This window comes from Hyla sarda, chromosome 1 (genome assembly GCF_029499605.1).
Source record: "Hyla sarda isolate aHylSar1 chromosome 1, aHylSar1.hap1, whole genome shotgun sequence".
Taxonomy (NCBI): Eukaryota; Metazoa; Chordata; class Amphibia; order Anura; family Hylidae; genus Hyla; species Hyla sarda.
In genome coordinates, this window is record NC_079189.1 from 396594992 (window position 1) to 396611602 (window position 16611).

A 16611-nucleotide genomic window follows, 5' to 3' on the forward strand; every position below is an offset into this window, starting at 1 on the left:
AATAATAATTTTTTGGGGTTTGGTGTACATTTTATGATGAAATGAGTGACATCATTACAATTACAATTGGTTGTAGTAGTGGTTGCGCAAAAAACAAGCCCTCATATTGGTCTGTGGATGGAAGGCGAGGAGGAAAAAACTAAAATGCTAAAATAATATTGGCCTGGTCCTTTAAAGGGGTACTCTGCCCTAAGACATCTTATCCCCTAGCCAAAGGAAAGGGGATAAGATGTCTAAATGCTGGGGTCCCGCCACTGGGGACCCCGCAATCTCTCCTGCAGCACCCACTTGTCATCCGCTTGGAGCAAAGATCGCTCCATGTCTGATGACTCACGATACAGGGGCCGGATCCCCCTGATCCCCCCGGCAGTGACGCTGGCATAACTTCTGGGAGAAGTAGCCACTAGCTACGAATCTAGTAGAACCAGGTGGGCACTAGACCAAGACCTGACCCGGACCTCAAACCAGGACAATTGTTTCTAACATAAACAAGAGCCACAACACCTCTCTTTTGCATACCACTACCTCTCCTCACCTACATTTCACAACCACCCCTCTCATGCACCCCACTTGCTCCCTTCTCTTTCACTCCACTTGCACCCCTCTCATGAACCCCACTTGCTCCCTTCTTTCACTCCACTTGCACTCTTCTCATGCACCCCACTTGCACCCCTCTCTTTTACTCCACTTGCACCCCTCTTATTCACCACACTTGCCTACACTCTCTCTCTCTCTCCCTTGATGTGTTACAGGCTGGGCTGGCTGGGTCGGTCTATTGCTCCAGGTATAAGAGTTGCCGGTTTAAGGATTGGAGCTGCATGGCTCTTCTGTCCAGTCTCTTGGGGCACAGATACAGGCCCCACCCCCTTACACAATGTCAAAGATCTTGGTGGGAGCTGTCCCTCCGGATACACTCCAGCCCCACCTACTGCAGCTAACGCACAGGGAACCTCCCCCTTCACAGGGGAGTGCCCCGCAGCACCAGAACCAGTACCGAACCACCCCCTGAACCAACAAGATCCGGCACCTGGACACTCATCCCCCCCCCCCCCCCCCACAGGGGAGTGCCTTGCAGCGCCAGGACCTGTACCGCCCACTTCAACCGAGGGACCGCCCCCCCGAATGGGTGAGTCTGCCACCATTTTCTGGTGCCTGGACACCCTCCTCCCTCACAAGAGGGTGCCCTTTATTTTCTATAGCCAATGGGGTCTGTCAGGCTCCGCTGTTTTTCAGCAGCAGTAGCGGGTGGAAAAAACATTGCATGATGTATTTTTCCTCCCACTATTTTCCCTGGCAGCCCCGATGGCCGTCACTCTACCGTGTGACAACGGTAGTGGGAAAGGGGCCTAATAGATGTGTGTATGTTTGATGTGTGCATATATGTAATGCATGTATGATAGATGTGTGTAAGCTAGATGTATGTATGCTTGTGTGTGTCTGTATGATGTGTGTGTGTGTGTCTGTATGATAGATGTATGTATGATAGATGTGTGTGGGGGGGCTGCAACAATATACTGGGGACTTCAACTTAATAAAGGGGGCAAACATCTACAATGGGACCTACCTACAGGGAGTAACCCCTACTTATTGGAGGCTGCTACTGCCTACAGGGAGTAAATACTAACAGGTATCTACATGGGGACCTACCTACAGGCACTTACCTACTCAGCACATCTCGGTAATAGGGGAAACCATGTAAAAGGATGTACATAATAGAGGTACCTACCTACTCTTTCCCCAATTGCCATATCTACTTACTCTACTGTGTGAGAATCCAAGGGTTTATTATAACTGTATGGAGCGCTATACAGAAGCAACCTAAAATGTTTGTCTGACAGGTTCTGTGGAGACGAACTGTGGATGGAAGAATCGGCATGACGGTCTGTGCTGGATGGAGAAGAAAAAGGAAAAGTTAATGACTCCGATCACAGCGACGTCACCTGGTGTAACTGTATGTAATCACTTATATGGTCTGTAGAGCCGAGGTCACTGCTATATGGTCACTACTGTATGAGGGATATTAGTGTGTGTACAGTGGTTTTATTCAGTATCAGTATGGTAATATTGTCCCAACATTATATGGTGGTAATGGTAGTGGTCATATTGTGGCGGTATTAATTGTCCCTTGTATAGTGGTATTATTGGCAATACCGGTCTGTGTATAGTGGTTTTGTTGTTGATTCTGGTCTGTGTACAGTGGTTATATTTAGTATCAGTATGGTGGTATTATCTTGTCCCTATATGGTGGTAATGATAGTGGTCATGGTGTGGTGCAATTATTTGTCCCTTGTTTAGTGTTGATAATGGTCTCTGAATAATGCTTTTTATTCATATTATCTCGTCATTATATGGTGGTAATGGTCATAGTGTGGCGGTATTATCTGTCCCTTGTATAGTAGTGTAATTTGTGATAGTAGTCTGTGTACGGTGATAGTAGTGGTGTTATTGGTCTAACATCTTATCCTCTATCCTTTGGATAGGGGATAAGATGTGTGCGGCGGAGTACCCCTTTAACCCCTAAAGGACCCGGGGTTTTTCCCATTTTCGTTTTTTCCTCCTTACCTTTAAAAAATCCTAACTCTTTCAATCTTTCACCTAAAAATCCATTTGATGGCTTATTTTTTGCGCCACCAATTCTACTTTGTAATGACATCAGTCATTTTACCCAAAAATCTACAGCGAAACGGAAAAAAAAATCAATGTGAGACAAATTTATTTTTTTTTAAACGCCATTTTGTAACTTTTGGGGGCTTCCGTTTCTACGCAGTACATTTTTTGGTAAAAATGACACCTTATCTTTATTCTGTAGGTCCATACGATTAAAATGATATCCTACTTGTATAGGTTTTGAATTTGTCGGACTTCTGGAAAAAATCTAAACTACATGCAGGAAAATTTATACGTTTAAAATTGTCATCTTCTGACCCCTATAACTTTTTTATTTTTCCGTGTATGGGGCGGTATGAGGGCTCATTTTTTGCGCTGTGATCTTAAGTTTTTAGCGTTCCAATTTTTGCATTGATACGACTTATTGATCAAAATAAATCATTTTTTCATGATATAAAAAGTGACCAAAAATGCACTATTTTGGACTTTGGAATTTTTTTGCGCGTACGCCATTGACCGTGTGGTTTAATTAATGATATATTTTTATAATTCGGACATTTCCGCACGCCTCGATACCACATATGTTTATTTTTATTTACACTGGTTTTTTTTTATGGGAAAAGGGGGGTGATTCAAACTTTTAATAGGGGAGGGGTTAAATGATCTTTATTCACTTTTTTTTCCACTTTTTTTTTTTGCAGTGTTATAGCTCCCATAGGAGACTATAACACTGTACACACTGATCTTTTACATTGATCACTGGTTTCTCATAAGAAACCAGTGATCGATGATTCTGCCGCTTGACTGCTCATGCCTGGATCTCAGGCACTGAGCAGTCATTCGGTGATCGGACAGCGAGGAGGCAGGTAGGGACCCTCCAGTTGTCCTATAAGCTGTTCGGGATGCTGCGATTTCACCGCGGCTATCCCGAACAGCTCCCTAAGCTAACCGGCATGGTTTCACTTTCATTTTAGACGCGGTGTTCAACTTTGAACGCCGCGTCTAAAGGGTTAATAGCGCGTGGCAGCGCGATCAATGCCGCGCGCTATTAGCCATGGGTCCCGGCCGTTGTTAGAGGCCGGGCCTGACCCACTATGGCCCCGCGTTATAGATCGGGAGCGGACTCGGGGCGTACAGGTACGCCCTGGGTCCTTAACAGGTTAAAGAGGCAGGGATTTTTCATTTTTGCTCTTTAGTTTTTTCCTCCTAGCCTTTTTAATGTTTTGAATTTCCCACCTACCCATATGGGGCTTTTTTTTTCCCCCACTGCCAATTGTACTTTGTAATGACTTCACTCGTTTTAGCACAAACTGTTAAAAATAAAATATCGGAGGAACGGGGGGAACGTAAGAAGGTGAGTTAAAGTTTTTTTTGTTTATATTTGCAGCCCGGGCACAGTAATATGTAGTACAGTACAGAGTTCCAGCGCCGGCGGCCCACAACTCATAGGAGGATGAGGAGAAGAGCGCTTGCGGGTGACATGACTTGTTCCCCAATATGGAGGACAGCGCAGTGCTGGGCTGATAATTCATTTGGGGGGGGGGGGGGGTGTTGGGAGAGAAGCAGCATCCACGGGTCACATGATTGGAGGGGGTGGAATATACTGTTAAATACCGTGGAACCGCCATAACTTTCAAAAATACTGTGATACGCATTTTTTGTCATTCCGCCCAGCTCTAGTCACTAGACCTGATTTAGGCTTAAGAGACAAAAAAGAAAGGAGGTATAATGCGATTATAAATATAATAGAATGACATATCTACACAACCATACAGAAATGCTAGTCAATAATGGTCCTCAAGCTGTGCTTAGTGTGGATTACAGCAATAAAGAGATATATAGCTATATTGCCACATTAGATTCAAGAGGCTACACACCTATAGATAAAGTTCTTAGAGTGATACTTCGGCCATATAATTGATGCCCAGTACCTACTTAGCAACCCCAATATTATTAAAGACGTTGTCGGCTGTACAGAATAAATATGAGACATAATTCCATATATTAATGTGAGATAAATTAGTAAAAATCACGTAAGTATAAGTTGTATCAAGGTGCCAAATAGTTCACAAAAAGCACGGAAAATATGAGGCAAAATTTAAAAGAAACACATTGTAAAAAGTGCATCCATATGTAAACATAATAATAATAAAATAATTATTGCCCGTCTAATAAACAAATAATGCTGGAAGGGATGGACAAACAGGTTTGAATACCAAAAGGGATGGACAAATAAATTCATGTGTATAGAGCACAGAATAGCATATCACATTAGGCAGCACATAATGAACAAGACATAAACTAGTGCAGGGAGGGAGAGCTTGCAGGTGAGCGGGCCGCAGCACCAGGGGTAGAGCAGCTGTTCCGGGCGCCGTGAGGGCTTACTGTATCACGGCCGTGTGAAGGTGGAATGTCCTCTGGCGCAGTAAGATCATTTTCAGATGCCTGGGTCAGGTGGAGCGCCGGGTCTGAGGTAGAGCGGCGGTGCAGCGGAGTATGGAGAAGATCTCTGCATCTCGCTGGTCCTTCGGCGAAAGCGTGCGCTCAGTGTTGCCCCCGCCGCCATCTTGGGAGCAGGCCGCGTGGGGGGTGAAGGGGACTTTTGTCAGCGCGGAGTGCTGGACTGGCTTCCTTCTCCTGTTAGGTATGGCGGGGATGTTCTGTGCAGCTTCCCGGTGAGTCAGGCAGGTGAATGAAATGGCGGGGAATGCTGAATATAGTCTCTTATAAAGGCTTAAGGACGGAGCTCAGCTAGCACATGTCTATCCATCTCGGCAGCCGGGCCACCCCCCCAGTTTCTTTAATTTTTAAAAAGGACTCTGTAAAGTGAAAGAAGCGATCTGATTGGTTGCTATGGACAACTGGTCAATTTTCCTCTGCACAGGTTTTCATACATCTCCCCCAATATGTATTACTATTATTATAATAGGCTTTTTTTTTCCTTTGGTGTTTTTTTTCCTTCCCCAGCTTTTCTCATTACAAGTCATGTGATTCTTTCATCATGTGATTTCTATTGAAAAATTGGGAAGAAAAACGCCAAAAATTCATAAAAATACAAAAACAACAAAAACTATACTCGCGGCCTCCCACAAATTTGATAGCCTAATAACCCCATAAAAGGATGAAGAAAACGCCATTGGTGTCTGGGGTTTTAACGTGCCCACAGCGAGCATTGTTTTTTATTTGACAAACGTGTCAGGTATTATCCCATCCTAAATGAATGTTTTCACAATAGGTTGGAACAGGCTGCAGGCTGTGCTATATATTTGAGTTGCGGCGTACAGCGCGTGCCGCATTTATGTGGCGGCTTTCAGCTGGCATATATGGCTTTCTGTGCTGGTGAATGCAGTGGGCACTTACGGGGTGTGGTTTCCTAGGTGCACAGTTTACACACTGATTTATGACTTGCAACTTTTGCAGAAGTAACACATTTTTTCACAACAACCCCTCCGGCCGTGACCGGACTGACCGAGCTAATGACCAAGATGCCGCAGTGAATGGCTTTCTTCAGGGGCCAAGTCCTGGAAAAAAAGGGTGGGAAATCACCCAAGATTTCCAGCCACACCCCTACCCCTAACCACACCCTCTGCCACGCCCCCAGAATATATATATATATCTCCAGCACCACTGAGGTGGGCACAGATGGAGGGCTGGCATTTGATTTTCCAGGCTTTATCTGCGCTGGCAGCAGAATTTCCACTGGAGGAAATATGACACAGACCCAATTGACTTCAATAGGGGTCTGCAGCGGATTTTCCTCAGTAGAAATTCTGCTGTCAAAAAGTCTGCTGTGGACAGCCCGCCCTAATTCATAGTCGTAGCGGGAAACACACTGCAAGTTTGCTAGCAAATCCGCCCGGGTGAACAAGCCCTAAGGGTCAGTTCACACTTACATGTTTTCTGCTATAGATTTGCTGTAGCAGATATTGCTACCTATCGAAGTCAATGACCAGCAAAAACTGCTGCAGCAAATCTGCAGCAAAAGTAGGGACCCTAAGGGTCCATTCACACAAGGGGATTTTGTGCATATTTCAGGCAGCACATTTTCTTCAGAAAATCTTCAGGGGATTTTGCTACCATTGACTTTGATGGGTCTGCAGAAAATCTGCAAATCTGACACTATTGCAGGTTTTCTGCTGATCGATTGAAGTCAGTAGTAGCAAAATCCGCTGTAAAATAGTAGCAAAATCTGTGCGAAATCAGTTTGTGTTTACAGACCCTAAGGGCTCCTGGGCGGATTTTATTGCGAGTTAGCAAAGTGTGTCCTGCTGCGAGTTTGAATGGGGGCGGGCTCTCTATTGCAGATTTCTGGCAGCAGAATTTCCACTGCGGAAAATCAACTGCAGACCCCATTGAAGGCCTGCGTCCCTCCCCCTACCAATAATTGTAATGATACTTATATAGCGCCCCCAGCAGACTGCAGTGCACAGGGGGACAAGCCAGCTACAGTCCCCTCCAATATACAGTCCCATGTAAATATCACTTCCCTACCTTAAACTTAACACATTCCTATGTAAATAAAATTACTCCACTCTCTTACATACAGTCCCATGTAAATAACACTACTCCCCTCTCCTACATACAGTTCTATATAAATAACACAACCCCCTCCACTATAAAGTCCCATGTAAATACCACTACTCCAATCTCCTACATACAGTCCCATGTAAATACCACTACTCCACTCTCCTACATACAGTTCCATGTAAATAACACCACTCCCTTCTCTTCAACATACAGTCTTATGTAATTTACACTACTTTCCCCTCTCCAACATACAGTTCCATGTAAATAACACCACCCCCTTTCTCTCCAACATGCAGTCCCATGTAAATAACACTTCCCTCTCTTCACCATACAGTCTCATGTAAATTAGACTACTCCCCTTTCTCTAACAAACAGTCCCATGTAAATAACACTTCCCTCTCTTCAACATACAGTCTCATGTAAATTAGACTACTCCCCTTTCTCTATCAAACAGTCCCATGTAAATAACACCACCTTCTCTCTAACACAGTCCCATGTAAATAATATCACTGCCCCCTAACACACTTACCACTTGCTTCCTGTACGCTGTAATACTATATAATAGTGCAGCCCAGGAGGCCCCACCCCTTCCTGATAAAGGCCCCGCCCCTATCATGATGCCATTCCAGGAGCTACGGACCTAATGGTGGTGAGTGATCTTCCTCCTAAACTGCTCCATATAACAGCGGCCTCTTCCCCTGCACAGTGCACTGGCTGTACTACCCGGCTGTGCAGGGGAAGACAAGGAAGAGCGGCCACAGTCCAGTCCAGCAGCCAAAAGATTCGGGCACAGGGTTGGTCCTGCAGGTGGACTGCTAAAGGGAACGGCATTCCTGCTGTGATAAAAGTGCAGGGACGCCATTCCTATGAGTTTCTGCAGGACTCGAGCCCTGGCTTTCTTTCTGTGACACGCCTCATGTCCATTGAAAGCAACGGGCACTTTGTTTGCCTGTGTCCTACAGAAGGTGCCGGTCACTGACAGAATGCAATGAGATGCCTACTAGGGTTGCCACCTTTCTTGCAAAAAAAATACCGGCCATGCTAATTTGCATAATTATTTTATGTATGCGTGACATCACAGGAAGTGATAGAATATATACAATTCATATGCAGGGGATTGAAATGGCACAGGGACCCTGCCTGTTTGGCAGCTCGGGCCATGGCCGCCAGGGCTGGTGCAAGGATTTTTGTCACCCTAGGCAAAACCTCATTTTGCCACCCCTTTGTCTCTGGCCCATTGCCCCAGCCCTTTGGTCTCACCCTTATTTGCACCGCCCCCCTTTTTAATGACTGTTAGACTATGTTCACACGTTAGGTTTTCCATGCAGAATTGCACAGGAATATACCGTACGGAAATTCCACTGCAGCAGAGTCCCATTAATTTCAATGGGGTTCTGGGGCACTGTGCACACAGCAGAATTTCCGCACAGGAAATATCTGGCACAGATCCGCTCCACTATCTTCAGAATATCCGCACATACATTTTCTGTGTGGACATTCGAGCTTTACAATGAAAATTGAGTAGGTGGACCCTGTAAAAGTATGTCCTGATGGGATTGGATGTATATTTACACCCTGTACATGATGTGAACAATGGACCGGTGCTCACATCATGTATGACAGGTCCTGGCAGCCAGAGACCTGCCAGTAGTGGCCATCATCAATGATCGCGCTAATGTTTGGCATTAACCCCTCAGATGCCGTGATCTAAGCAGGTTATGGCAATGCAGGCATTATATTCAAGGATGAAATCACCTGTGGCGATCTGGTGATCATTAAAATGGTGGATGGAGGTCTTCTCATCTGCCTCCTCCGCTCTCCTAGGGTCCCGTTCATCAGAAAAAGGCTCCTGCATGGAAATTGCTGGGTGTCCTATGGTTGCCTTGGTAACTGTACCCCCCAGCATCAGTTGCCTCTCTCTGCACCGCATTATGCAGATCGTGCAGGAGAGCAGCTTTGGACACTTAAATAAACCTCATGTCATTTCCATATTGCTAACACTATTTTTCACACACAAAATAAATGAGTCAAACAAGTTACAGAATGGTTTAAAAAGGGGAACTTTATTTATTAAATATAAAAATGTTTGTGTCGGGGATTTTTTGTAACCTCCATCACTCACAAAGAGCGTACAGTAACTAATACTCAGGACAGGAAAAACCTCCAGAGGGGAGGAAACCTGTAGGGAATCCATGGCTACTGTATTGCCCTTCCTCTGGGCATACTAAAGGAGGTTACCTCTAGAATTTGGGCAAATGTGTCTGTGTATGTGCGTGATTCGAGGGGCTGTGCCTTCATCCAAATTCTTCTGGAATAGGTCTGGAAATCTACGTCTTCATCCAACGTCTTGCTGTAGGTCCGGAAATGCTACTCCACATCCTGGAAATAGTGCATCTAAGATAGGAAAACAAAAGATAGATTATCTACATGTTTATTATAGAAAAGCACATTGAACTGCACTAAAGACCTTTTGGTCACAACAATGTGATACTTACCAGTCACAGTAGTGTATGTGACTTTGCATTCTCGGTCCCTACAGTGTCCAGCATCAGCCCCTCACTGATGAAGAATGAGCAGGAGCAGTGTTATATCTGCTCAGTGCTGCTCTCTGGTGGACAATGGTTATGACATCACATGTGTGACACGCTGTTACCTCCTGGGAGTTCTATTTCAGTAGTGCTGCTCTCTGATTGGCTGAAAAACAAACAAGCTTTGTAATATATTCTGTATGACTGTTATCTAAGGGATTTTGGGCAATTTTTTATTAAAATGGTGCTACTCCCTGTAGGTGCAATATACTTGTTTCTCCTAACCAGACACTCAGTATTTGTAATATAATTTGGGCCCAAAAGCCAGGGCCCATAGGTTTCTTACACAGATCAGTGCGGCTCTGGCAGGCTCAATGAGCAGCGCTGGCTGCCGGGACGTCTGACGAGTGACATCCCTGATGTGGTCTGGAGCAAAGGATGTCACTCGTCAGACATCCCAGCAGCCACTGATTTAAAGTGGTCACGGCTCCTGCTGCCAGTTCAAGATCAGACACCATGGTCCTAGATTGACATACATCACCACTGATCCCCTGTGGCTGTCCATCTGTTGCAAAACATCAACTCCCCGTTCTGCTCACCCACAATAGGTGGGGCAGAATGGGGAAATCAAGGAGGACCGGCGACGAAGTCCACTTACCCTGCGGGCGACGATCGGTGTCGGAGATCTGCATGTCGTGCGGCTGGCTCCGACGGAAGCCGGTAAGTTGCCTAGCAACATCTAGAGGGCTACAGTGGTCTCTACACTGTTGCCCTCCAGATGTTGCATAACTACAACTCCCAGCATGCCCAGACAAGATGGCATGCTGGGATTCGTAGTTTTGCAACAGCTGGAGGGCTACAATTTGGATATCACTGTGCAGAGAACTGTGGCCCTCTAGATCTTGCAAAACTACAACTCCCAGCATGCCACAGTTTGTAGATCACTGTGCAGTGGTTTCTAAACTGTAGCCCTCCAGATGTTACAAAACTGCAAATCCCAGCATGCCAAAACAGAAAACAGCTGTCTCGGCATGCTAGGAGTTGTAGTTGCGTACCTCCAGCTGTTGCATAACTACATCTCCCAGCATGCCCTTCGGCTATCAGTACATGCTGGGAGTTGTAGTTTTGAAACAGCTGGAGGGACACTGGTTGGAAAATACTGAGTTAGGTAAAAGAACCTAACTGAAGGTTTTCCAACCAGTGTGCCTCCAGCTGTTGCAAAAGTGCAACTCCCAGCATGCACAGTCTTGGAGCAATCAAACGCCGATCGGACGCGATGGAGCAAGGTAAGGGGGCCTCCGCTCGCGTCCTAGCTGATCGGGACATCGCGATTTTATCGCGATCAGCCCGATTGAGCTGCCGGGAAGCTTTTACTTTCATTTTCGATCGCAGCGTCTGAAGGGTTAAAAGCGCGCGGCACACCGATCGGTGCCGCACGCTATTAGCTCAGGGTCCCGGCTATGAATAGCAGCCGGGACCGACTGTGATGTGGGGTCACGGCGTGACCCAGTTTTAAACACCGGGACCGGGCGCAGGGCATACAGGTAGGCCCTGCATCCTTAAAGACAACTGCAGCTTAATATACACTTATCCCCTATCTACAAGACAGGGGATAAGTGTTTGATCGTGGGGGGTCCGACCGCTGGGACCCCCCACAATCTCCTGTACGGGGCCACGGCCGGCACGCCTCCTCCATGCAGCTCTATGGGGGAGATGGGGCATCACCGTCGACCTCTAGGTCGACGCTACGCTCCTTAGCGCTCACTATGAGCGCTAATGGCGGTGCCCCGTTAGGGAGATCTTGGGGGGTCCCAGCGGTCGGACCCCCCCGCGATCAAACACTTATCCCCTATCTTGTAGATAGGGGATAAGTGTATATTGCGCTGCAGTTGTCCTTTAAGAGGTTAAATATCTAACACCCCTCCCACAAATGCAGCCTGATAGGCTTACCACTTTCTAGAAAAATTTCAAGGGTGCCAATATTTACGGCCATGACTGTATCTATCTCTATATCTATCTATAGTAAATTTGAGTAGCCGCATTAGTCCATTGATGCAGATGCAAGTCAAAAAATGCAGTATCCTGTACTTTAACGGTACATTCCCACCTGGCGTATTTTGCTGCATATTTTCTTCCCCATTGACTTCAATGGGTAATAAAATACGCAGCAAAATACACCAGGTGGGAACGTACCCGAATACCTTTTTTATTGTACTAACAGACTTTTGTAGACACAAGCTTGACTTGATAAAACTGAGGAATCCCTAAAGCTTGTCTGTACAAAATTGTTAGTCCAATAAAAAAGGTATTCCAAGATTCTGCAACATTTTGTGATTATTATATATATATATATATATATACACACACACACACAAGAAATTATTATTATTTTTTTTCCCACTTTTGGCTGGATATCACCTTTAACAAGAGATTGCTCTTATTCTAAATATAGGGTAACAAATCAATGGAGGAGGCTACTCTCACACTGCCATTGTGACCCTGCAGTACACCAGCCGTTGAAATATGATGGGAGTATAGCGGGGAGTATGCTATACTCCTGTAAGACAACTGACCCCATTATAATCAACGGGATCCGGCCGTGCCAGTTTAAAAAAAACAAACAAACATAGGATTACTCTGTCAGAAATCTACTCTAGCACACAGCTTAAAGGGGGTTGTCTGGCCAGCCCCTGCCAGCTTGCGGGAGGCGGTCGTAAAATAAGAAAGAGGCAAAAGCAGGGTAGTTACACAGTTTGGGCAACTCCCATTAACTAACTGCCACTCAGCGTGTCACCGGCCGAGGTGGGACATCGATGCAGCCAACGATAAGCTCAGCACAGTGTGATGTGTGGGGCCCCAGAAGGCGGAAGACTACTGGGGCCGTAGAACGGGAGACATATCAGTGCACAGGGAGAGCAGTGAAAGGCAAGTTAGATATTGTTTTTGTTGTTGCAGCCTGGAGAGAATGGAAAAAACGCCAGATAACCCTTTTAAGCTTATAATTGGTCTAAACTTTGACTAGACAGTCTAATATTTTTACAGATTTATCAAATAGCCTGAGTCTGTAATAAACCGGGCACATTCTTAAACTGATAAGTGTAAATTTACCCTGTAAGTGGCATATCCAGACGAGTGGGCGAATTGTCTAAACTGACAGAATTGTTGACCAATGATAGTATGTGAAATCACATATTTATGCCATTTTCAGTGTCTGCAAATCTGGATCTAAAAAAGGAGATTTTTTAGACTTACCGTAAAATCTCTCTCGAAGGATCCATTGGGGGACACAGACTCTGGGTATATGCTGCTGTCTCTAGGAGGTTGACACTATGGTAACCACAAAGTCGGCTCCTCCCAGCAGGATATACCCACCTCCAGGCCACTGAGCAATTCAGTTTAGTCTCAGAGCAATAGGAGGAGACCGACAGGTCAAAAGAAAAAAAAAAACATGAACTGTCCGAGAACCCGAAGAACAATAACTGAACACTCCCTCGGACAGATAACCAAAAAGGAAACCCCAGAAAAGGGGCGGGAGCTGTGTCCCCCCCCCAATGGATCCTTCGATAAAGAGATTTTACGGTAAGTCTAAAAAATCTGCTTTTCTCCATCGGCTCCATTGGGGGGACAGACTCTGGGACGTACCAAAGCAGACCCTTGGGTGGGCAGAGATTAAAAAGGTTAGGCAGTCGGCAGTACCACCGCAGCCTGCAACACCTTACGGCCCAAACTAGCATCAGCCGATGCGAAGGTATGAACCAGATAGAATTTTGAAAAAGTGTGCAAAGACGACCAGGTGGCCGCTTTACAGATCTGCGAGGCTGAGGCCTTGTTTCGGAGAGGCCAGGATGCTCCCACAGAGCGGGTGGAATGAGCCAAAACCCTGAAAGGTGGGGTCCTCCCCTTGCAGCGTTAAGCTTCCGAAATAGCACATCGGATCTACCGAGAAATGGTGGCCTTAGAAGCAGGCTGTCCCTTCCGGCGGCCTTCCGTAAGGACGAAAAAAATCGCACTGACGAAAGAAAGAGGTGACGGAAAGATAAGTCCGAACCGCTCGAACCACATCCATTTTGTGAAGCAGGCACTCCCTGGGAGGAGAAGGAGCGGGACAAAAAGACAGAAGGATGATGTCCTCGTTGAGATGAAAGGCCGAAACAGCTTTAGGCAAGAAAGACGGATCTGGTCGGAAAACAACCTTGTCCTGATGAATTATCAGGAAAGGGGAACAGCAGGAGAGCGCTGCCAGTTCAGAAACTCTCCTAATGGAGGTAATAGCTATAAGAAAAGCCACTTTCCAGGAAAGGAGGCGAAGGGGCACCTCCCTAAGGGGCTCAAAGGGTGCGCCCTGGAGAGCGCCTAGAACTAAGTTCAAGTCCCAAGGGGGAGCAGGCGACTGGTAAGGAGGGGCCGCATGTGCCATACCTTGGAGGAAGGTCCGGACATGAGAATTGGAAGCCAGAGGACGCTGAAAAAGAATAGAAAGGGCCAAAACCTGACCCTTAAGGGAACTGAGAGCCAGCCCTAGTTCCAACCAGGACTGTAAAAAGGAAAGGAGACTGGGCACGGAAAAGGTAACTGGAGAAAAAGAATGAGCTTTGCACCAACGAAAGTAAGACCGCCAGGTACGGTGCATGGTGCGAATCACCTGGGAAGAGAAGCCGCGGGCCCTTAGAACCGTGGTCTCAACCACCACGCCGTCAAATGCAGCGACTGTAAATTGGGGTGGCAAAGGGGGCCCTGTGACAGTAGGTCTGGACAAAGAGGAAGGCGGAACGGAACGTCGTCCAGAAGCCAGACCACCACTTCAGTGTACCAAGCCCTTCGAGGCCAGTCTGGAGCCACCAGAATGACGGGGACTCCTTCCGCCTTGAGCTTCCTCAGAACCCTGGGAAGGAGGGGGAGAGGAGGGAACACGTAGGGCAGGACAAAGCCCGACTACGGAATCACTAAGGCATCCGCGGCTAGAGCCAGGGGGTCCCTTGTCTTTGACACAAACTTCGGAACTTTTCAGATCCACGTCCGGGGTCCCCCAGAGGTCGCAGATTTGTGCGAACACCTCCGGAAGAAGAGACCACTCTCTGGGGTCGGCTGAGCTGCGAGTGCCCAGAAGCAGGGACTCCCAATGCTTCAGACAGATAAACATTCTGAAACTGAGGGCGATTTATGGAAAGAAGGGCTACTTGGGGAGGCCAGAGGCCCTGAACCGTCTGATCCCCAAAAACAGCCCCAACTCCCCCCCCCCCGTCCATCGTGACACCTGCCAGTGGAGGGGAAGGAACGAACGCCCCTGAAGAAGAAGAGGGGAACGGAGCCACCAGCGCAGGGACCACCGAGTCCAGAGCGGGAGAAGAATCTTGTGATCGAGAGAGAGAGGGGACCTGTCCCATCGAGCAAGAATCGGCAGCTGAAGAGGACGGTAATGAAACTGGGCAAAGTGTACGGCCTCCATGGCTGCCACCATCTGACCCAGGACTTCCATGCAAGTACGGATGGAGACCGGGGATGGTATCCGGAGGGAGCGGACTCCCGACAAGAGGGCCAGACGTTTGTCCGGCGGAAGGCGAATCCGAGCCGAGGCAGAGTCGAACTGAAGCCCCAAGAAGACCAGGGACTGGGTGGGGGAGAGAACTGACTTGTCTCGGTTGATCATCCACCCGAAGCGACATAAGGTCTGAAGAGTGAGGCTCACATTCTCCAGGGCCTGGGCCTTGATGAGAAGGTCATCCAAGTAGGGCATCACTGAGACCCCTCTTGACCGTAACAGAGCTACCACAGGCGCCAGAATCTTGGTAAAGACTCGTGGCGCTGTGGCCAGACCGAAAGGGAGAGCCACAAATTGATAATGACCTTCCGGAACCGCAAAGCGGAGGTACCGCTGGTGTCCGGGAAAAATTGGAACGTGGAGGTAGGCATCCTTGATGTCCACCGAGGAAAGAAACTCCCCTTCATCCTTAGATGCCACCACCGAACTGAGAGATTCCATTCGGAAATGGCGGATAAGAAGATGTTTGTTGAGACATTTGGGATCCAGGATTGGCCGCACAGAACCGTTTTTCTTGGGAACCACGAAAAGATTGGAATAAAAACCCCGAAAAGCGTTCCCTTCAAGGAACTGGGATAATGACACCCTGGACGAGAAGGGACTGAAGAGCCTCCCAAAATCCCCTCGCGAGGGAAATCGGAGAGCACGGGACTGGAAAAAAGATCCCACAGAAGGGAGGCAAATTCTATCCGTATCCGTTGGACACCTCGTCCCAGGCCCAGGAGTCCTGAATGTGCGTGGTCCAAACGTCCCAAAAAAACAAAAGACGACCTCCCACCCGAAAAAAGGCTGCGGGTGGGGGCGTCCCTTCATGCAAAAGTGGGCTTGCGGTTGCCCGCTTTGGCCGCAAAACGGTCGGGCCGGTTGGCGTCAGACTTCCACAAGGGACGGGCCTTTAAAAAGGGAACCTTCTTGTCCCGTGGAGGTGTCTGGTTGGACCCCTTAGAGGGGCCAGACGTCCAAAAGGAAGAAGACTTCCTATGGAAAGAAGTGCTAGATTTGTTTTGAGGTAATAAAGAGCTCTTGCCCCGTCGCCTCAGAGATAATCTCATCCAGGCGCTTGCCGAAAAGACGGGAACCAGTAAAAGGAATCTCGATGAGAGACTTCTTAAATGCAGCGTCCGCGATCCAAGTCTTAAGCCAAATGGAACGAAGGAGGGCCACTAAATTACCGGTGGCATAGGCAGCGCAGCGGGCTGAGTGCAAGGAAGCAGAATACAGGAAATCTCCAGCTTTAGAACATTGGAGGGCCAAAGCAGACAGTTCTTCCGGGGGAGAACCTGAAAGAATGCCCTGACTGAGTTGGGATTGCAACACAGAGAGGGCCTTAGACACCCAGGTGGAGGCGAAGGCAGGGAGCAGGGAAGAGCCCGCTGCTTCAAAGACATACTTCGCCAACAACTCAACCTT

At 47.5% G+C, this 16611-nt stretch overlaps 1 long non-coding RNA gene across 3 annotated transcripts; it reads right to left on the bottom strand.

Moving 5' to 3' along the window:
- Positions 1 to 9178: 9178 nt before the first annotated feature.
- On the bottom strand, positions 9179 to 13432 carry LOC130276900 (uncharacterized). Of its 3 annotated transcripts, none has more exons than XR_008845287.1 (2): positions 12915 to 13432; positions 9179 to 9528 (listed from the first exon to the last, which is right to left on the bottom strand). It is a non-coding gene; the product is annotated as an uncharacterized LOC130276900 (long non-coding RNA). The 3 variants fall into 3 exon arrangements; XR_008845286.1 differs by lacking the exon at positions 12915 to 13432 and adding an exon at positions 9630 to 10442; XR_008845288.1 differs by lacking the exon at positions 12915 to 13432 and adding an exon at positions 9630 to 10442 and having other exon boundaries at positions 9179 to 9557.
- Between the last annotated feature and the right edge of the window lie 3179 nt (positions 13433 to 16611).